The sequence below is a fragment of the Leopardus geoffroyi genome, chromosome C3, assembly GCF_018350155.1.
Source record: "Leopardus geoffroyi isolate Oge1 chromosome C3, O.geoffroyi_Oge1_pat1.0, whole genome shotgun sequence".
NCBI classification, from domain to species: Eukaryota; Metazoa; Chordata; class Mammalia; order Carnivora; family Felidae; genus Leopardus; species Leopardus geoffroyi.
In genome coordinates, this window is record NC_059338.1 from 91051735 (window position 1) to 91075507 (window position 23773).

Here is a 23773-nt window from a genome sequence, read left to right on the forward strand (position 1 = left end):
GACAGAAGTCTCAGGAACACACAGGGATACACAGGAATTGGCCTTACTACTTTTTGGGGAGGCTATTTGTATTTTTATTTACTTCTTTTTTTAATTTTATTTTATTTCTTATTATGGCAAAATGCACAACATAAAAGTTACTATTGTACACTTCTTAAGTGTACAATTCAGTGGCATTAAGAATATTTACAATCTTGGGGCACCTGGGTGGCTCAGTCGGTTGGGTGGCTGACTTCAGTTCAGGTTGTGATCTTCCAGTCCCTGAGTTCGAGCTCCGAGTCGGGCTCTGTGCTGACAGCTCAGAGAGAGCCTGGAGCCTGCTTCAGATTCTGTCTCCCTCTCTCTCTCTGCCTCTCCCCAACTCGCACTCTGTCTCTCTCTCAAAAATAAAATAAAAACATTAAAAATTTTTTTTAAAAAGAATATTTACAATGTTGTACAGCTGTCACCACTATTTAGTTACAGAAATTTTCACCACCCTACAAGGAAACCCCATATTCAATAAGCAATCATTTCCCATTTCCCTCTTCCCTCAGCCTTTCATAACCACTAATCTGTTTTCTATCTCTACAGATTTTGCCTTTTCTGGATAATTCATATAACAGCAATCATACAATATGTGGCCTTTTGTGTCGGGCTTCTTAGATGATTTAGCATGAGTCAGTTATGTGACCATCTTCTAGTTTATCTGAAACCAGTCCTATTTAGAAAAGGGACTTTACAAAAACATTTATTTTTCTCTACACAAAGAAGAAGAGTCACAGAGTAGTTGGAAGAGATAAACACATAAATAGGAAATTATAATAACATGTGGTAAATGCAATGACAGAAATTTGCATGGAGTGTTTGGGAGGAATGCAATTGTCCCAAACTGCGTAGCCTCAAAGGCATGTTATAGAGGTGACACCAGGTTTTTGTATTAATGGATTAAGAGATGTTAATAAAGCAAAGTGGTCTTAGGGAAAAGAAAGGAAAGCCATGAGAGGTGTGTATATGTATATATGTGTATATATATGCATACATGTATATGTATATGTGTATGTATGTGTGTGTGTGTATGTATATTGAAAAAGACACCTTAAAACACTTTAAGCAAATTGGCAGCTCAACAGTCTGCTAAGTGAACTGTAACTCAGAGGCAAGGCCACGGAACATTCGGGGTTAGAAGGACAGTGCCACTGGAAGAATTCACTGTCTCAAACCTCCAAGTCATCATCACGATTGTTGGGGCCAGCCTTTCACTCAACTCAGATCTCACCTCTCTCAAAATCTTCAGTCACACTTGTTAATTCACACACATTTTAATACTTGAGTCTTCTTTGGCTCATTATCTTCTTTATTCACATTTTATTTCTGGCTGCCACAAGCAGATACTATCTCCTTCAAGGCACAGGCACATGGGAGACATTGCCTTGAATCATAATGGAGTATCACTACCTCTTACATGCAGTGTAAAATCAAGCAATCAGAAAGATGGTGAGGTAGGAATCTTTTATTTTTATGAAAAAAAAAATAACTGAATAATGTGATAAGTCTTAGCGTAGGCTAGGATGAGGATTAGTAACAAAACTAAGCAATTATGACCAATGCTTGTTTCAGGACTTATATGGTTTCTTGCCTGTGCTACACACACTTTTCCTTTGGTAACTTCAACCTACCTATACTTCATTTCCTGTAGCTTTGCTTCTTCTGTCCATCAAGGCTTTTCCCATTCTCAAGCCAAAGCATGCAAATGTGATCCCAGCTCCAAGAACTCCCCAGAAACTAATGGACAACCTTTCTCACCACCACTTTTGGGATGATTCAGCATCATTATAGTTGCTTTTAAGATTCAAGCTTTGGGGAGGGCTAGATTAACCCACTGACTCGAGATCACATGCAATCTCTCTTGACTACTCAGGTTCTAGTTTATTCCAAGCCTCCGGAGAACATGTAGAGTTGTGTTCAATGCTAGAGAAATGGTCCCACTAGGCATAAGGTTTCCACCATAAGGTGCTCTGTACCTTTACTAGCAACTCTTGCAAAAATTAAAAACTGCTTCTATCTCAACCTCCTTTCATGACCCTCAACCCAAGTCAAGAATTTCTCTGTTCTTTAGTCAAATTCATATCTACTGGGGATAAAAAAATACAAAAAAGAAAAGTCATTGCTCTATGTACACTTTACATTGGGGTCATTTTCACTGTTGTACACAAGGTGATCCTGAAAGATCCACCTTTTTAAAAGAATTAACAATCATCCTCAGCGCATGGCACCCAACTCCTTTCAAGCTGAATTTTAAGATAAAGGAAACAAAGTAAGACCTAGACTTTCTTCTGAGGAACAAAGAAACGCAGAAGAGTCATATTCTTGGAGAAGTAGAAAAACAGGCAGGAAGGAATGTGGAATCTTACCACAAATAATAGATTCAGGTAGTTCAAGGATAATATTTTCTTTTAAAAATATTCATTATACTTGCCTGGAGAACTGAAAACCATTGTTCTTTGGCCAAAGAAATCAGAGGAAGAATGTTGGATTTCATACAAACCATTTCCCTATGCACATAGTACTAGATAACCAAAATAAACATTAAAAAATACCCATCGTATTTTAGGCACTCAGAGAAGGTAATGTGTAAGGAGCCCTGCTCCTTCCTATAGCTGAAAAAGGGAAAATACGTGGAAAAAAAAAAAAAAGACATTTGGATTTTATATTATTATTAGGGGCTGGAAGGAAGAGGTTTTGGACAGTCATATGCACGTTACTTGCAACTGCCACAAACAGAAGGCACAAAATATTGGGTACTATGGCAGGTAAAGAACTGGCTTTGGAGTTGGGCACACCCCGGCTTGAATCCAGACCCTCCTATTCACTTTCACACTTGACTTCGGGCAAGCTTCTTTTTTTAATTTTTTTCTAAAGTTTATACATTTATTTTGAGAGAGAGAAAGAGGTGAGCAGGGGAGGGGCAAAGAGAGAGGGAGACAGAGAATCCGAAGCAGGGTCCATGCTGTCAGTGTGGAGCCCAACACAGGGTTCAATCCCATGAACTGTGAAATCATGATCTGAGCTGAAGTGGGACACTTAACCGACTGAGCCACAGGTGTCCCTCTAAGAAATTCTTTTTCTTTTTTAATGTTTATTTATTTTTGAGAGAGAGAGAGAGACAGAGCAAGAGTGGGGGAGGGTCAGGGAGACACAGAATCGGAAGCAGGCTCCAGGCTCTGAGCTGTCAGCACAGAGCCCAAACCTGGGCTTGAAGTCACAAACTGCGAGATCATGACCTGAGCCGAAGTCAGACACTTAACTGACTGAGCCACCCAGGTGCTCCCTCTAAGAAAATTTTAAGCACAGGAAAGTCACTTACTCCCCAAGACTGGCATTCCACTTCGAGAAAACTTTCCAGGGGTCAGCAAACTATTTTCAGCACGGGAGAAGTCACAAACTGCGAGATCATGACCTGAGCCGAAGTCAGACACTTAACTGACTGAGCCACCCAGGTGCTCCCTCTAAGAAAATTTTAAGCACAGGAGAAAGTCACTTACTCCCCAAGACTGGCATTCCACTTCGAGAAAACTTTCCAGGGGTCAGCAAACTATTTTCAGTAGAGGAGCAGACACTAAATACTTTTGGCTTTGTGGGCCACATATGGTCTCCATCGCTGCTGCCGCTGCTTCCTTAATAACCCTCTGATACTATAAAAACTATTCTTCACTCAAAATCTGTTATGCATTGAATGTCTGTGTCTCCCCAAAATGTATATGTTAAAATCCTAACCTCCAATGCAATAGTATTTGGAGATGGGGCCTTTGGGAGGCAGTTAGGTTGTGAGGGTGGAGCCCTAATGAATGGCATTAGTCATTAGTGCCCTTAGAAGAGAAGGCATGAGAAAGCTTGCTGCTTTTTTCTCCCTCAGCCATGGGAGGATACAAGACGGAGATGGCCATCTATAAACCAGGAAGTGGGTCCTTACCAGACACCAGGTCAGTCACCACCTTCATCTTGGACTTTCCAGGCACCCGAACTGGGACAAATAAATGTTTATTGTTTAAGATGCCCCACCTGTGGTATTCTGTTATAGCCACCCAAGCCAGGACACAGCCCATATGAAAACAGGCCACGAAAACAGTATGGAGGTTCCTCAAAAAATTAAAAGTAGAACTACCATATGATCCAGGAATTCCACCTCTGGGAATATATCCGAAGGAAATATAAACACTAACTGGAAAAGATATCTGTACCCACGTTCATAGCAACACTGTTTACAATAGCCAAGACATGGTAACAAGTTTCTATCGATGAATGAATGGATAAAGAAGTTGAGGTGTATATATATATATGCGTGTGTGTGTGTGTATATATATATATATGCACATATATGTATATGTATATATGTAATATATGTATATACATATGTAATATATGTATATATGTAATATATGTATATGCATATATGTATATATATATAAATATATGCAATAGAATATTATTCAGCCACTAAAAAACAAGGACGTCCTACCATTTGCAACAATATGGATAAGGTTCAAAGGTATTGTGCTCAATGAAGTAAGTCAGACAGAGGAAGACAAGCAAATATTGTATGATCTCACTTATATGTACAACCTAAATACACACACACATACCTACACACACCAAACCCATAGAAAAAGAGATCAGATTTGTGGTTATCAGAGGAAGGGAAAGGAGGAAAACAGAGGAAGGTGGTCAAAAGGTACAAACTTCTGGCTATAAGTAAGTACTAGGGATGTAATGTACAAGACCGATGATTACAGATAGTGCTGCTGCAATATATCTAGGAAAAATTGTAAAGAAACTAAATCTAAGAGTTCTCTTCACAAGGAGAATTTTTTTCTTTTCTTTTTATTGTCTCTTTTTGAGATGATGGATGTTAACTAAACCTATTAGGGTCATCATTTCACAATATGTGTGAATCAAACACTCATGCTATATACCTTAAATTTATATAGTCATGTATGTCAATTATTTCTCAGTAAAAATGGAGACAAAAAACCCCTAAAGAGGCCCTGGGAAAAATCCCACTTGCCATAGTTTGCCAACTCCTGTTCTAAAATGTGATGATTCTTAAAAAAATAAAAAAAGTAAAATAAATAAAAATTAAAAATAATTAAACGTGATGATTCTTCTCAGTATTAAGCCAAAATCTACCCCCTCAATATGACCTTCCCGTAGCTCTGGTTCAGTATTAGCAAATATAATAGAATCTATCCTTGATCTTCCATTTAGCTCACTCTATCAACTCTATGGGATATGTACTATGATTATCCCACTTTATAGGCAGGAAGGTCTTGTCAGGAGTGGGGATTCGGGATATGAAACATAAAGTTTCAAGAAACTCTTTCCACCCTGAGGTCCTACTTCTGCCCCCCAGAGAACACAAAGGCATCAGAGTCCTCTTTTGGCAGTTCTTGAAATAGCTGTCAAACTCACAAAATACTTTCTTCTACATGTTAAATATTGTCTGCTTTCCTGCTGCTTAAATAATATAGTTTTAAATCTCCCTATGGTGATCATTTCCTTTAAGTAAGGTCTTTTTCTTTTTTTAATGTTTTTTTCTTTTTTTTATTTTTGAGACAGAGACAGAGCATGAACAGGGGAGGGGCAGAGAGAGAGGGAGACACAGAATCGGAAGCAGGCTCCAGGCTCCGAGCCATCAGCCCAGAGCCCGACGCGGGGCTCGAACTCACGGACCGCGAGATCGTGACCTGAGCTGAAGTCGGGGGCTTAACCGACTGAGCCACCCAGGCGCCCCAGTAAGGTCTTTTTCAAGTTTGCTCCCCACTTAATAGCTTCAGCCAACACTGATCTTTTCCCATCTTACTTATCAATATAATTTTGCTCCATACCTAGTATATAGAATATGGATTTATGAGTATATACATTTGGGTACAGGATTATATAATTATTCAACTCTCTCTGCCTTTCTCTTTTGTGTGTGAGGCACGTATATTCAAAATTTTATTTTGTTTTGTCTGGTTATGAATTTTGCCTGTGTAAATTTTCTCTCATCTAAATTAATGTAAATTCTTTTTAGATACACAATGGAAAAACCAAAATCATCTTTTAATTACCAAAGATTACTCAAAATTGGATAACAGATCCCCAAATGATGACCATTTTCAAAGAGAAAATAATGGAAGAAAGCCATAGCCAAGCAAGGTAGGTAGCCTCTGAGATGGCCTTCATTGATACCCACCTCTTGGCATAGTGGTAACTCATGCCTTTATGTATGTAACACCCTCCCTGAGTCTGGGCTGGACCTAATGACTGCTTCTAATAAATAGAATGCAGCACAAGTGATGGGATGTCACTTCCAAGATTGGTTGCACAAAGACTTACTTCCAACTTACTAGATCTCTGTTTTTCTCTCTCTCTCTCCCTCCTGAGTCCTCTATTATTCTCTCACTTGCTCACCCTGATGGTAGCTGTCGTGATGTGGACTTCCTTGTGGAGAAGCCCATGTGGCAAATAACTGAGGCTAACCTCTAGCCAAAACCAGCAAGCAACTGAGGCCCTCAGTCTAACAGCCTAGAGAGAACTGAATCTGGCCAACAGCCATGTGAGTGAGCTTGGAAACGGGCCCTTCCCAGTAAAGTGTTGACATGACTATAGCCCCTGACACTTTGATTATAGCCTACAAGAAACCCTAAGCTCAAGTCTAAGCTGTGTCTTTATTTCTGATCCCCGGAAACTATGAGATAATAAATGATTACTAGTTTAAGCTGGCATGTTTCAGAGTCATTTGTTACACAGCAATAGATACCTAATATAATAAGGATTTGGTCTTATCAAACGTAACGAGACTGCTCAGTGGGTAGGGGGTTTCCTTTCAGTATGATGAAAGTGCTCTGGAATTAGATGGTGGTAATGGGGACACAACATTGTGAATGTACTAAATGCCAAGTGCATTATGTGAATGTACTAAATGCCAACTGCAAAGTGGTTACATTTGGTTCTGTGAATTTTACCTCAGTGTTGTTTTTTTTTTTTTAAAGGAAGCAGCACAAGACAAAGAAACAAGGAGAAAAATGGGAAGATAAAAGGAAAAAGAAAAGTTTACGTAAGAACACCCACAAGAAAAACCGTGCATCACAAAGAATGAAAACTATGACCAAAACTTGGCGAGTTACTCAACATAATGAATCTGTCGAGATAAATATAGAGACCCCAGGGCTCTGTTAGGAGAGGGCAAGATGACACAAGGAGCTAAAATTTACAAAGCAGCAGCAAGTGACAAAAAGGTTTTACTATGAAAGAAGGAAATAAGATGAGGGGAAAGAAGGTGCTGTTTTCTTAATAAATAGTTCTAGAATGATTTATCCTTTCAAATTACATAAATGTATAATTTATTTCGAAACTAAACTTCACACAGCCAAAAGGGAAAGTAGTCAGATGATTTTAATTTTAAAACTCTAGCAAACTTTTTGTGCAGCTAAGGGTAGAATTAAGGGTGGCCACCTTTGAACTTGTTTTTTGTTTTTTTTTTCTCATGGGCCAAAAACCATCCTGATTACAGAAGTACATACACTCCGCAATCAGGAATCCAATCAACAAACAGAAACTAGGACTTCTTTTCCTAATGAGGTAGGATGCTACATGCACTCTGGACAGGGACAATTGTTTAAATTATTTTGCAATTAGAAAAATGTTTCTTTGTTATGGCATGTATTTATCCTGTACTGTCCCTGAGACTCAGTGTTTGCTTTGGGGAAATGTATATGTATCCTGTACTCGGGGTATCCAAGCCAGGCCCCCTCCTGCCCTTCCTCATGTTGCTTTTTTAGCACAGTGATTTTTAACTCAGTGTTGTAGAATCATGAAAGCTTAAAAAAAATCAGGGTCCCACAATCAGATATTCTGATTTGGCCGAGCTAGAATATGGCCTGGGCATTGGGTAGAAATAGACCACTGTTTCTAAACTGTATAACAGAGAAATATAATAGAACAAACCTGTGTTCTAGATAGGAAGATATCAGAATTTGAGAAATATAGCACTAAGAATTATTCTGTTCCAATATATCCTGGAAACATATCCTGGAAATGTGGGTGGGATTGATGGAAAACACCAGGGCCAAGTCAATGCCTGTGAATAAAATGGGATGAGGAAGGATGAAGTCTCAAACTGTAGGTTGGATGAAAGGGGCACAGTGCTGAGAACAGGACTACAAGGCTAGGCAGTTTGGTTGTCCGAGTAGGGACTTTCCAGGGAAAGATAATTTATGGTGTTTTCTCCTTAGAGTGTCCACACTACATGCTCTGAAATATTTCATCCAAAACAAGTCCTACTTATGTCTCTACCCCAAATCCCCCATAATAGCCCTTTGTGACTGATTCAAAAAGTGATCATCTCACATTTAGAGACAAACCACTGGCAAAGGTGGTGTTAGGGGCTGAACTGTGTGCCCCAAAGTTCATGTGTTAAAGTTCTAACATCTAGGATCTCAGGATGTAATCTTACTTGGAGATAGGTTCTTAATCAAGTAAAAGTGAGATCATATTAGGGTAGGTTTTCCCATATGACTCTTGTCCTTATTTAAAAGGGGGAATTTACACACAGAGATAAGAACAGATGAACGACAAAGATGATGAGACAAAGAACAGGGCTATGTACCAGTCATGAAGAGGCCCAGAACAGATCCCTCCTTCACAACCCTCAAAGGGAGCCAACCCTGCCATTCCTTTGATTTTCAACTTCTAGCCTCCAGAATTGTGAAAAAAATACATTCTTGTTTAAGCTACCCAGTTGGTGGCACTCTGTTACATCAGTTCTAGAAAACTAATACAGAGGACGTTGGCCTTTCCTTTAGGGTGAGAGGGCTTTTCAGAACAATAATTCCTGTTTCTTTGAGGGAAGGGGGAAATATCAGATTACCCCTAGAATGAGCCAAATGATTTATTCCAATGTAATAAAAAAAAAGTCACACCCCTCCCAAAGAGTTTAATTTTTAATATCAAAATGTGTCCTTGTGGCATAGTGGGGAATATATATTTGGCCTTTGTCCCCAGTTCCTGGCACATTGATCCTAAAACTCTTGGAATTTCCTGAGTGATAGGAGTGCCTTTTGATATTCACGAGGCTTTCGATCATTCCTGAGTTTATGATAAGAAAGTGATCTTGACATCCCCTAGAGAGCATCAGGATCGGGGCTACTCACCAAAAAGAACAAGAACTTTCAGCCCTAATCCCTGGCCTCCAGGGAGAGAAGAAGGGCTAGAGATTGAATTCAATCACCAATGGCCAATTACTTAATCAATCATGTCTATATGAAGAAACCTCCATGGAAACACCTAAACAATGGGATTCAGAGAGCATCCTGGTTGGTGAATACATCTAGGTGCTAGGAGGATGGCATGCCTGGGAAGGGCATGGAAGATCTGTGCCCCTTGCCCCATACCTTGTCCTATGCAATACTTCCTTTGCCCCTTTGTAATCTGTATCCTTTACAATAAACCCGTAATAGTATGTAAAGTGCTTCCTGAGTTCTGTGAGACATTCTAGGGATTTAATTCTAGGGAATTAATGAACTTTCTAAGAGGAGGTCGTGGGAACCTCCGAATTTGTAGCAAGTCAGACAGAAGTGTGGGTAAACTGGTACCTAATACTTGTAACTGGGTCTGAAGTGGGAACAGTTTTTGGACTGAGCCCTTAAGCCTGCAGAGTCTGATTTAACTCCAGGTAGTTACTGTCAGGATCCAACTGAATTGTCAGAAACTCAGTTGATGTTTGGAAAACTGGAAAACTGTAGAGTCAAACATGCATAACCCTGCAAGGCAAATAACAAGATGATGGTCATACTGCTACTCATTCATTCACTTACCCTTTAAGGGACACCTACCACATAAGAGCTTCTTGCTGCTGCCCCGATAACTCAATGGAGGGGGGACAAGGAGGTGACAACCGCTTCCCAGGAAACACAGCCACAGATTCTCAAAGAGTCACCAGCTCTCCTTAGCAGCCTCTGCCTGGGCGGCAGCTGAGCACAGACAGGAAGAGTGGGAGAGCGTGGGTGAGGTCAGGAAGGAAACCAACCTGGTTTCGGCTCCCACCAGCTCTTCCTTTCTTCTCCCTCCTCCCCTGGTTCTTCAAGGCCTTTTTTCTCCCTTTGGACAAGAAATAAAGGTGGCCTGAAGTGCAAATTACTGGTTGGCAGCCACTGCAGTTTTTGTCACTGACAATTCTCACTCCTGAGTCCCTTAGATTTCCCTGGGCCAAGTCAATTTACTGCCCCCTCTTCCGTCTACGTGAACATGCCAATCCGGATCCGCAGGCAGCCCCTGAAACACAAACGCAAACCCTCTGCCTTCCCTGCGTCTCACGCTTCTGATCTTTGACCTCCTGGAGTGGTGCATTTGTGAGTTGTTTTGCTACTTTTCTTACAACCTTCCCCTGCGGTTGGCGGTTGGCGTAGGTGGAGGACCATACAGAGTGGGCTTAGGTTTGGTGCGGGTATGGATTCAAATTCCCCTGTGCTCATTACCTCTGCATCTTGCATGAGTTCCTTAAAGCCTCCAAACTGGTTTCCCTTTTGTAAAATGCAGATTTTAATCCAAGGAGCTGATAGGCAGGCAGGTTTAATTTGTCAGGTAAGTTGGAGCGGTCACTTAAGGTAATTACAGGAAACCAACAAGATCATATAACTTTTGGAGAACTGAAGAAAACCTAACCTATACTACAAATGCAACTGACTATCTTCCCAAGAAGTGAACGTATTATGGTTTAGAGAGACTTAATGAAATCTGAATACAGTCAACTCTACAGGCAAGAAGGAATTCTTTAGAGTTGTATATTTAGCCCTCTTCACCCTCATGTTTCCATGATTCTGTTAGAGCACAAGTGGCTACAGGCCCAGACATCTGCAAAGAGATTTTCCTTTGTTCCTCCTTAAGGACATTTCATTTGTAAACTTTAACACGCAAAGAATTTTATAGGTTTGTATGCCAAAAACCAAGTATTACGTACTCAGTGAGTGATCTAAGGAATTTCTGGCGTAATTCTGATGATACTCAATTTACCTGATACAATGAGTTTGAACTTCATTTTTTTTTATTTTTTATTTTTATTTTTATTTTTTTAAATTTTTTTTTTCAACGTTTATTTATTTTTGGGACAGAGAGAGACAGAGCATGAACAGGGGAGGGGCAGAGAGAGAGGGAGACACAGAATCGGAAACAGGCTCCAGGCTCTGAGCCATCAGCCCAGAGCCCGATGCGGGGCTCGAACTCACGGACCGTGAGATCGTGACCTGGCTGAAGTCGGACTCTTAACTGACTGCGCCACCCAGGCGCCCTGAACTTCATTTCTAATAAATGTTTATCCTATTATTCTAACATAGCATAGGCAATGGATATATAAATATACATAACTTTTCAGTATTTCATGTTTTTCAAATATCCAAGTAAGATATTCTTATAATGTGTAAAAACACTATAAAAGAACAGATCAGCAAATCTGCAGGCTGCTACCATGCTCCATAACCTCTCCCTCACCCACACACACACCCACACACACCCCCACACACACACATACACACACACACAGAGCTTCGTGGATATCCTTTCAAACCATTCTCTCCATCAAATTCATACATGCATATATATACCCATCCATAGGACTTATACTGTTGTTACTGTTTTTAAAATATATGATTATTCTATACACATTACTGGGCAGTGTGGACCTTCTACATTTGTATATATTAATAATGTCCAGTACTAGTAGACATAGATCTAACTTGATCTATTTTCTAGACTTTATGCATATAGTCACATACACTGAACATTTTGTACACGCAGTTTTAAATCAAACATTCTGAAACACTTTCTGTTAAGCCTTTTTCTCTTAATTTTATTTTTTATTTCTCCACGCCTTTCTTCTCCTTTCTTATCTTCATATTTATTCTACCAACTGTGAGTTTAGGGATTTTACCATATGGTTTTAGGTTTCTAAGAATGTCCTATTTATATCCTTTGTTCACAGCTCTGAACTATGTTTTCATGTCAGTTTCATGTCCTTGTATTCTATAGATTTTTAAATGTTGTCTACATTTGTGTTACAAATACATTTTACAAATCTATCATCTATGATCCATTCACTTTGGTGTCTTCTGCCATATGTCTTTTACACTTTTTGGATTTCTTGTCCTGTTTTAAAAGTTCTCTCTTATCCATAGATAATAAAGGTAACCTCCTAGATTTTCTTCAAAGATTCTTATTTATTTCTTTTAAAAAATTTTTATATTCAAGTCTTTAATCCATCTGGAAATTATTTTCATATATGAGATGGGGCTCCCACTTAACTTTTTTCCACATGAACTAAAATGTTAACTGTGCTTAAATAAATTGCCTTTTCCCCTAAAAAAACAAAGTGCCAACTTTATTATATATTCAAAATTCATAAATATTAGAGCTTATTTTTTCATTCTTGATTTTGTCCCAAAGATCTATTTATCCATTTTTTTAATGTTTATTTATTTTTGAGAGAGAGACAGACAGAGAGAGTGGGGGTGGGACAGAGAGAAAGGGGGAACAGAGGATCTGAAGCAGGCTCTATGCTGACAGGGGAGAGCCTGATGTGGGGGGTCAAACTCATGAACCATGAGATCATGACCTGAGATGAAGTTGGAGGCTTAACCGCTACCCAGGCACCCCTACTCATCCATTTAAATGCCAGAGCTCTAAACAGCACCTTCTAATGTCTGGTAAGGCAATATCCTTACCATGATATTTCTTTTTTGCACTTTTCTTAGTTATTTTTGTTAGTCTTTCATAAGAACATCTGTCATGAAATTCCCAGAAATAATTCTTACAATTATAATTGGAAATGATATTTTTATTTAGGAAAGTTACCATGTAAAACTATGGCATGTCTTTCTAACTGCATGAATATTCTTTTATGTCTTTTTTTTTTTTTTTAATAGTAATTTTTTTTTCAACGTTTTTTTATTTATTTTTGGGACAGAGAGAGACAGAGCATGAACGGGGGAGGGGCAGAGAGAGAGGGAGACACAGAATCGGAAACAGGCTCCAGGCTCTGAGCCATCAGCCCAGAGCCTGACGCGGGGCTCGAACTCACGGACCGCGAGATCGTGACCTGGCTGAAGTCGTACGCTTAACTGACTGCGCCACCCAGGCGCCCCTCTTTTATGTCTTTTAATAAGAACTCATTTTTTCCCTAAAAGTTTACTGTTAAGTTTTCCTGTTAAATTCTGATGCTTTTCTTCTTAAATTCATTCCTAAGTATTTTATCATTTTTGCCACCATTATGAATGAAATATTTTCTTACTTTTATTTCTGGTTATCATTATTATAGAGGAAACCCACTGCTTTTTATGCCTTTATCTTATACAATCTTTATCTTATATTAATGTATGATAATACATATCTTTATTATATAAGTGACATCCTTTCCTATTAATTCTTACTAATGTACTATATATAATGTACTTGTTGATTTTTCTAGTTACACAGTTTTTCGCTAGTAAAAATAAAAATTTTATAACTTCTAAAACTTTTGCTTTTGTTTTAGTTGAAATAAGTTTAATATCTGACATTTAGGAGATCTATAATTATTTGGGGTGCTGAGGGTAAACAATTATTTCATATTCACCCAGCTATTTTCACCATTTATAATTATCTGGGTTTTAAAAATCAATATTAATAATCTCCAACAATTAAAAATGAGTAAGAACTAAATGTCTACTTCACCACAAACTTAGCAGACTGTATGTTAAAATGAATATAATCACATACCCATTTATTAGCAGTCAGGAACCAAAATGGTCACACACTCTGTATTCTAAACTCAGTGAAGCTCAGTATCCCTTCCACTTGTAAGAACTCCAAAGAATACCTTTTCTGGAAAGTTTACCCCTTCACAAATAAAACAAATATTCTGACGGTGGGATCCACTAATCTTCTAGTCATATTAGGCAGAAAACAGAGGTTCAGATGGCATTCTAGATGGAGGGGGCTGTTCTGAAGGTATTAAGTAAAGAACTAAGGCTCCAGCCAACAGCTACAAGAATGAACCATTTAAAACTGGATCTTCTGGCCCCATTCAAGCCTTCAGATGACTGACTCCTATGAATATCCTTACATCATGAGAGACCCTGAGCCATAACAATTCAGCTAAGTTTCTCCAAACTTCTTGACCCACATAAACTATGAGATACTATATGTTTGTTGTTTCAGGCCACCAAGGTTTAGGTTAACTTTTCATGCAGCTGTTTTTAAAAATATGTTCTATCTTACTCTATGCTAATTGATTTTAATTTGACATTTTTCTTTTGTCCCTTTTTGTATTTGTGGCTTATTTACAAGTTAGAACCGCTTATTAATTTGGGACCTGTAGTATACTTTTCTAATGTACTAATAGTACATTAGAGCTACAATCAAGCCTATTATTTCTCTATTAATATTAATTTTAGCTCAAATTAATAGTACATTGAGCTACAATCAAGCCTATTATTTCTCTATTAATATTAATTTTAGCTCAAAAAACCCTTACCAAGTGATCTATTCTTCTACTTCTCCCCTCCAAGTCCATGCACCTCTTAGGATGAGACTTCAGATTCTCCATTCTTTCTATCCCACTCACAGATCCAGGTCTATGCTGCCATCCCTCGAGCACCCCATTCTCATCTTTGTTATGATTTCTTTGTTGTTAGCTGTGGTCCATTCTCCAGAATTTTCCACCTATAGAATAATCAGTTGATGCATGCTTTAAGTCCTTTTGTATCTACACATATTTGTATTTATTTCATTATGCTAGTGGAATGGCATTCTGGCTGCTTGTAGGAGCAATGGCTACACTTAGTAAGTAGCCTGTAGATGTCATTCTATAGTTGGCAACTCTTTATTCTGCAGATGAGAAGCCCAATACCAAGCTGACTTTTTTATGATTATTAACCCTCCAAATAACTTGTTCTTTCTGTCTGGAAGTCTCTACATTTTTTTCTTTATCCTTGGACTTCAGGAATTTTATCAAGACCCACTGCAAAGGACCTCACTGTCTCAGGTCTTCCTTTCAGTTTAGGAAGTTTTTCTTGTATTATTTGTTTAATTATTGCCTTTCTTCCAAATCTTCTTGTTTTTCCTTTCTGAACTATTATTATTTGCATGTTAAATCTCCTGTGACTGTAATTTTCATCTGTCCCTCTCGATGTCTCTTTTCAGTTTGGCTAGATAGTCTCTGCAGGTTTTTTCCACTTATTTTCTCGGCCCCTAATGTGAAACTCAGGAAGGACTGTTTTCCCCTTCAATTTATCCACTGATATATTTCTTAGAAAATAATGGGACTTAGTTCCCCAAATCATTTCTGTGCTGTAATGAAGCTCCTTATCTGCTCTTGTTTTATTTAAGTTGCCATTCACATCACCCTCCAGCTCTTGCATGGGCAGGGGCTGTCTCTCCTACTGTGCTTGTTCTTCTTTCTCTAGGCATGTTTGGAACATTGCGAATGTTCCCATATATAGGTTTTGTTTTTGTTTTTGTCTGTTCATTTGGGACCGGCTGCTGGACCCTGAATAGCATGGTGGATTCTGCTCCTCTGGAACTATATATGGATGTAGCCAACCAACAGATTTGCTCACTCCTGTCTTATCATCTGAGGAAGACTGTCTGCTCCTTGGTCTCTTCAAGCTTTCTAGTCTCGGGGGTAGAGTGGGCTCAGCTCATTTGCTCAGTTTTTTCTTAGATGATCATAAATGACAGACCACCACTGACCCACCCAGGATATGGGCCTGGTTCAAATCTTCACCTCAGGGCTCGTCCGTCCTCGTCCCAGGCTCTTGTGATGCCCAATGCATGGAAAGTCCTACAAATCCTCTTATTCCCATCCTCCAGGCTCTGGCTCCCTTTTAGCCCCAACAGCCATTTGGCTCATGTGAAGGAAGGATTAAAGTTGAATTTTGGAACTCAGGAGGATGTTTTAACCATCATGTTTCCAGAATTCCTTTCTGTCTTTAGAACTTATTCTTTAACTAAGTTGTGATGCTAATCTGTGTCTAATACATGGCGTTAGACAACATCCCTACCCCCAAGTATCTACTTACAGTCTCTTTTTGCATGCAAGCAGAGCATTTTTGAGTGTGGTCTATAATTTGGATATTTCTGATAAAAGCCATATTGCAGGTACAGATGCTGAGGTACTGGAAGATCAATAAAAAACATTTCACTTTTCCTGGCCTCAGTTATGAATCGAATGGAAAGTAAAACAAAAGAGTAAGATAGATGGGGATACCAGCAGCACCTTAATTACTGATTTAAGAACATGGTTTAAGAATTTTGGTAGCCAGTTTCTAAAAAGACACCATTCATGTACACATCTTGAACCTCTGACTGGTATGAACATCTCTGTGTTGCCATCCCTAACCTATTACATCTTGGCTGGCCCCGTGACTCAGTTGTAACCAACAGAATATATCAGAAGTGATGCTGTGTCACTTTCGTGACTAGGTCAGAAGCCTCCAGCTTCTACTTTGTTCACCTGGAATGCTCGCTCTGAAAAAAAGCCAGCCACAATGAACACAGTCCAACTGCTCAGAGACCACTATAATGTGAGGAAACCAGCACTAACCTTGTAGAGTGTCCATTTGGAGAAATAGGCATGCCCAGCTAGCCCTAATTATTTCAGCCAGCCTTGTCCAGGCAAAGAAATGTCAGTGAAAACCTTGGACATTCTGGCCCTGGAAGATGTGATGTGGAGAACTGAGAAACCCAGCTCATGGCTAGAATCAAGGCCCAAGATGTATGGCTCCAGTCAAACCAGTTGAGCCAAATGTAGCTATTTTATCCCACCTAACTAAAGGCTCTTGTCATTGCAGGGCACATACAGGTCATCCTTGCTGTATCCTGCCCAAATTTCGGACCCACAAAATTATGAACTGAGTAACATGATTGTTGTTTCACACCGCTAAATTTTAGGATAGTTTGCCATATAACACTAGGTAACTGGGCAAGACGTGTAGTAACAATGGGCTCTTCATGTTACCTTGTCTGTCACAGACAACACTGGATAATCACAACCTCTCCAGGCAGGGGTGCCCCAACATAATGAAGGGCACAGAAGAGCAGACTAGAATACATGCTTTGTGAAGGCAGACTGCCTTCCATTACAATGAGGAAGGAAGGGGCTGAGATACTTCCATCCTGTTCCCCTTCCAAATTCCCCAGTCTGAAAACTCACTCCACTTCTGGGGAAGAGAGAAAACAGAAATGAGGGAGACTAAGATACCAGGAATTTTTAGGGAAACACTCTTCTCCTGGAAAGGAATGGGCAGAGAAGATACCTTCCCCCATGAAGGGTCCGTGATACCACAACAGAAAAGGATTCTGCCCCAGCAAGATGTAGCCTGAAAATGTGAGGAGGAGGAGTGGTTCTGAGGAATATGGTACGCACCACAGGCCCCATACTTGGATGTATACGGCGTTTCAAGAAAAAGAGCTCATTGTCAGTTGAAAACGCTGCCTGCAGAATTTTGTAATTGTGCTAGTAACTAGGGCTGCCATAACAAAATACCACAGACTGGATGTGGTAAACAGCAGAAATTTATTTTCTCATAGTCCTGGAGCATGAAGTCCAAGATCAAAGAGTCGTCAGATTTGGTTTCTCGAGACCTCTCTCCTTGGCTTGCAGATGGCTGCCTTTTCACTATGTCCCCAGATGGCCTTTTCTTCTGTGTGCTAAAGTCTCTCTGCATGTCCTAATCTCCTCTTCTTATAGGGACATCATTCAGGTTGGGTTAGGACCCATCCTAATGGCCTCATTTGACTTAGGTACTTCTGCAAAGACCCTATATCCCAATATGGACCAGAATGCATTTATTTTACCATCAGAATCTTATTTGTCCATCTTGGATTAAATCTTGAGCAAAGTGATTATTCTTGAGCCTCGTTCTTAAGTCTTGCTTTCATTATGACACCTGATAGCAAAGAAGTAGGGGATAGAAGACTCAGGCTTCCATCTACTTCTAATCACCAAAGGCTACTACTGTTGACTGAACTGATGACAAATGTGACACGCCAAATTGCACCTCATAAATGGACCCAGCTCAGGGGTTAATTTAGCCATACTGCCACTTGGCAAGGGATAGTTGCAGGGATTTATTCCCCAACCCCACTACCCTCAGCCTCCCTCTTCATCATGGGGGCTCCTTGGTGTCATGATGCTCTAGAAAGATAACCCTCACCTAACCTGGCACTTTTCCCTAGTCTACTTCCCCTCCATGCTTTGACATAATTTAATCTGGGGAAAAACCCTTTCTATTTCCAAGTTTCTTGAGAGCCACTTTCTCTCTCCTCTTCTTGTCCCACTCATTCTCCTCTGTTGTCATTTTTTTTCCCCACGTTAACCTTTATGGCTCATTAAACCCAAAGTCAGAATCCTTAGCAACTGAAAAACCCGAGTTCCTCTTTTTCCTTGAAGGCAAGAAGAGCTTAAAGTTTAAGCTTTCCCTGAAGGTGAAGGGAAATACTGCGTTTTCCATCCTTCTGATGCAACATAGGAAGAAATAAAAATTAAAAGCAAAAGTCAAGTTTCCATATTGAAATATTCTGACATTCGGGTGCAGCCACGGAGTTGAATATGCAAAGTACATAGTACACTTGGCTACCAGTGATTTCTCAAATATGGGCAGAATTTCTTACTTTATGAGCAGCTATAATTGCCATATTTCCTACTTGTTGAGGTTAGGTGACAGGAGTGAACCCTTCTGGAGCACCTAAGCATGTCAAAGTGGCTAGAGCTATTAACCTGGTCTTGATGAGGTGAGCTGGCCCTTAAGCTTGAGAGTATGGAAGTCGTCTGAGTTCAGCAAATGAAGCTGGGAGCTTATTCAGAAGGGAGGACTTAATGGGTGGCCCACGACAGGATTACAGATGCTGCAAAGGGAGAAAGACCCTATTTCCAGAAGTTGGAAGTCACATACAGGCTGCAGTCAGATGGACTGTAGGGAAGCTGAGTTAATCCAGTATACAGAACTTCTGTGGGCTGTCTGGTAAATAAACTATAGGTGAAATGATCGGGACAGACAGAGAGACAGCACTGAGCTGAGTTGGTAGACACATGGCTGACTTCCCTTGAACTGTATGGCTAACACGTGCTGAGGCAAGATTAACATTAGTAAACCCATTCATTTCTAGGTCTTTTTGTTTGTTTCTACAATGAACTGAATGCTTATATCCACCCCCCTCCCAAGTTCATATTATTTTCAATACCAACCTTCAAGGTGATAGTATTAAGATGTGGAGTGTTTGGGAAGTGATTAGGTCATGAGAGTGGTCATGCTCTTTCTGTTCCAGCAGACGGAGGAGATAAGGCAGGAATTGGTGGCGAGAGTAGGGTACTACCATAACAAATACCCCAAAATGTGCAAGGGGCTTTGGAAGCAGGTAATGATGAGAGACTAGAAGAGTTTTGAGATTGCTGTGCATGGCATGACTGGTGTTTGTGCCCTGGTGTTTCGGGGAAGGCAGAAATTTGACAATGAAGCAGGTGAGGAAGGAAATGGGTATTTGGCTGAGGATATAACTAAGCAAAGTGTTGAAGGAGCAGCCTGGTTCCTCTTGTCTGCTTTTAGTGAAATGGGAGGAGACGTGAGGTAAGGATGGCATTGTTAATCAGAAGGGAAGTGAAACTTACAGGTATGGAATATTCTCAGCCTGTCCACACCATAAAGAATGAGAAGTCCTGTTTGAGAGAGAACTTTCGGGGTGTAGCCAAACGACTATCTGATAAGGAGATTAGTCAGCCTTCTAAATAGAAGCCAAAAGCTATGGTTCAAGACAATGGAAGAATGACCCCGTTCTTCTGAAGGTGATCCAGAGCTCACCAGAACAACTTCAAGGGAGGGGCTACCTATGCCTGCACTACCTCGGTGCATCTAGCCCTGCATAGGTATCCCCTCACATTTCAGGCACTGTTTCTCACACTCCAGTGCCAAGTTCTGGGGCCACCCAGGCACAGGTGTGGCTCTCATAGCTCCAGTGAGGCAGGGGCCATGGCAGCCATGCCTCTAGAGGGCACAGGCAGCAGATTTGGGCATCCCACACTCTGTTCACAGGCGTACATGGTGCAGGAGCCCTGGGGCCATGGGTACCTCCACCTAGGTTTGGAAGGATGGGGCTACTCAGAGCCACAGGCATGGCACTCAGGCAGAAAACATCTCCCAAACCCCAGAATGGTAGAGCCAGCCAGGGGAGTCACAGGCACAGGACAACAATCTGTGAGCGATATGGCTGGTCTGTCCCAGCAAGGCCGTGGGGAGAGGGCCTCCCAAAGCTGCTTGGCCTGGAGGGTCGAGCATAGAGCCAAAGATGATTCTGGAACCTTATCTTCAATGACCTTGAACCTTGGACTTACTAGGAATCTCTCACTCGTTTCGTCTTTTCTAGTTCTACTTCTTGGAATGGGAATGTCTGTCCTATGCCGTCCACCATTGTATTTTGGAAGCACATAACTTGATTCCACAGCCTCATAGCTGGAGGGAATGTTGCATCAAGATGAATCATAACTGAAGTCTCACCCATCTCTGATTTAGATGATATTTAGATGAGACTTCAAACCTTAGACTTTAAGGTTGATGCTGGAAGGCTATTTTGGGGCTATTGAATGTATTTTGCATGTGAGAAGAACATGAATTCGGGGGGCCAGGGGTAGAATGCAATGGACTGAATGTTTATGTTCTTACCCAATAGTTATATGTTGAAATCCTAATTCCTAAGGCATTAGGAGGTGGGGCCTATGGGGGGTGAGTGGGTCATGAGGGTGAAGTCCTTATAAAAGAGGCAGAGATTCCTCATCCTTTCTGCCATGCAAAAGAGGCTGTCCAGGCAGCAGGCTCCCCCGAGACACTAAACCTGCCAGTGCCTTGATCTTGGACTTCCAGTCTCCAGAACTGTGAGAAATCAATTCTATTGTTTATAAGTCACCCAATCTATGGTCCTTCTGTTACAGTGTCCAAACTGACTACCTGAGTTTTCAATATTTTTTAAAATACATTTTTTAGAGTGTAGTTTTAGTTTCATATAAAAATTGAGCAGAAAATACAGAGTTCTACTCATGCACTCCCAATATGTTATAACTTTTTATCTTTTTTCTCTTATTATTTTTTTAAATGTTGACACCTGACAAAATTATCATTTGAATAGATGGTAGTCATTCTGGGCTGGGATTCTTTGGGATTCTAGAAGGTAGAAATGATAATATTAGAGAAAGATGAGATAAGACAGGATTTTGTCTCAACTTTGGCCTCATATGAGAGTCACCAGTCTTGATACCTGGGTCTCAACATCAGAGATTAATTGATCTGGAATGCAGAATTAAAAGGTATCCAGGTGATTCTAAGTATGTCAAGATTTTAGACCAAAGTTAGACAGAGCTATGTTCAACCAAACTGGGAAAAATTAGACATAGTTAAAGGGATTTCTTTCATCCAGTCTGAAGTTATCTCTCAGCTTAGAGCCCAATGAGGTCAGTGTGTAAAAGCAGAAGGTAAGGTATGAGCCAGTCCCCTACCCTTGGGGCCATGGTCATCGGATCATGTCATTCCTGGTGCCCTGGCCCACAGCGTACCAAACAGAAACTGTTCTTTCAGCTCAAATAGCTGGTCCACTTTTACTTTCAATCTTCAAAGCTAATTTCTTTGAATAGAGTTTTGATTTTCTATTTCATTCTGAAAACTTTCTACCTGAATGAAGGGATGGCTTAGGTTTTAACAATTCTCTTTGGAGCCTTGCAGTTGAGAATCAACTATTTATTGCCTGACTATCTCACTGACATCTGCCTCCTTACAGTTTTCCATTTATAAATGAAGGCAGCTGCTAAAGAAAATGGAAAGAGGACAGTCCAAATGCCCCCTAAATCTCCATGTGTGTCTCAAGTCCTCTGGATTTCTAAAGACTTTTATGAATAATCCCCAGAGGTTCCATTTAAAATGGAATCTTGTTTTACTGTTCTGAGAATTTTTATATATCCCCCCTGCCTTTTTCAAATCCACATCTATCTGGTTTGGTTATACCCATTTAGCTATTGGCAGCATAGGAGTCACTGATCTGAGCCCCAACATTTTTTAGTTTCTCTGAAGCGGGGACATGAGAGACTATTGGGATGTAAGTAGTAAGATTATGATTAAGTGGGATGTGGGCAGGACCTTCTTCTTGATGCTTTGTCAGCAATAATAGTCCACCCTTCATCGTAGAGTCAGCCAGCGAAAGCATGTGAGACCATGGGCTTGGGTCTTCCCATTTTGTAATGGAAATGCATTACATACCCGGACATGTGCAGGTACAAGTTCAGATTGCTGTTTCTGACATCCTCCAAGTCAGGGACAGGCACTGAGGAAGAAGGACAAGATCAAAGATGCCACATACCCTCATAGCAGTTGTCTTCACTGACCCTTCTGTTGCCTCCAAGGACTCAGGGCACAGAGCCAACCTCTGCGTCACCTGCAGGCATCCTCCCCTCCCCATCCAGATCACTGCATGCAAGGCAGGTCCGGCCTTCAACTCAGAAGCCCAGGATCTTCCTGGTCTCAAGAAGCTAACCCTATCTGTCCCTGTACCTTTCCAACTCCCAGTTCCAGCCTCTCTCCTCTTTCCTTCACTGAGTTTCCACATCCCTAATAAAAGAAGACTGGGAAGGAGGAGTTAATTGCTTGTGGAGGTCTGAAAAATTCTATTTCCTGGTTTGAGGCCAAAGCTGCAAAAGAACTTCCAAGGCAAGGAAGTCCAGCCTCTGGTAGAATAGGAAAGTCTGTCTACATACTTGGGATAGGGAAGGAAAAAAGCTGCTTCTCATTCACTTAAGGAGAACAAATAATATATCACATTATCCCACCTCAAAACTAAACTTTTCCCCAGGCCACCAGCCTATCTTGCCCAATACAATCTAACGAGACAATCTAGAAGCAGCAACCTTTTGCACTCTTTTTAAAAAAACTTTTTAATGTTTATTCATTTTTGAGAGAGAGAGACAGAGAAACAGAGAGTAAGTTGGGGGGGAGGGGACAGAGAGAGAGGGAGACATTGAATCTGTAGCAGGCTCCAGGCTCTGAGCTGTCAGCATAGAGCCCAAGACGGGCTCGAACTCACGAACCATGAGACCATGACCTAAGCTGAAGTCAGACGCCTAACCGACTGAGCCACCCAGGCGCCCCACCGTTTGCACTCTTAAAGCCCTTATATTTTGGATTATCTAACCAATTACTTTTGCATTATCTAGTCACACATATGTGAGTCTCATTTTCCTCGTTGGGAATCAAAGCCCCTTAAGTACCAAGAGCAGGTGCTTGCTTCATTCTGCGACAACAATGATGATATCTCCTTACACCAGGCATCACGAAAGAAGGACCAGGCCTTTACGGCATTTCCAGAGCTGGTCGTACTTCTCTGGAATTATTGCACCACTCAAAGGTAGGATATACCCTCTATTTACATCCCACCTATTCCTCCCTCCTGCAAAACAACGAGATGGAATTTCTTTTTGCTCTCATGAACAAAAACTTGGACCCAATGTAATCTAACTTGAGAAAAAAAAAAGGGGGACAACTCTCATACCATTCATATCTGGAAAACCACATGGAAACAAATACACTTTCTTATAGCTTATCAGATGAGTCGGACAAGTGGCCCAGGCTTAAGATGACCTGAGAACATGACATGTGGAAACTTGTCTGTAAATTTGCTAAACCAAACTGCCTCTTTTTAGCCAGGAATCCTCTCCTTGTTAGGATTCCATAAATAGCACATCTTCCTCTCT

The 23773-nt window shown here is 40.6% G+C and overlaps 1 long non-coding RNA gene across 5 annotated transcripts in view; it reads right to left on the reverse strand.

The window, feature by feature from the left end:
* LOC123585549 overlaps positions 1 to 23773 on the reverse strand; it is a 253585-nt gene that overhangs the window by 60883 nt on the left and 168929 nt on the right. The window lies entirely within an intron of this gene.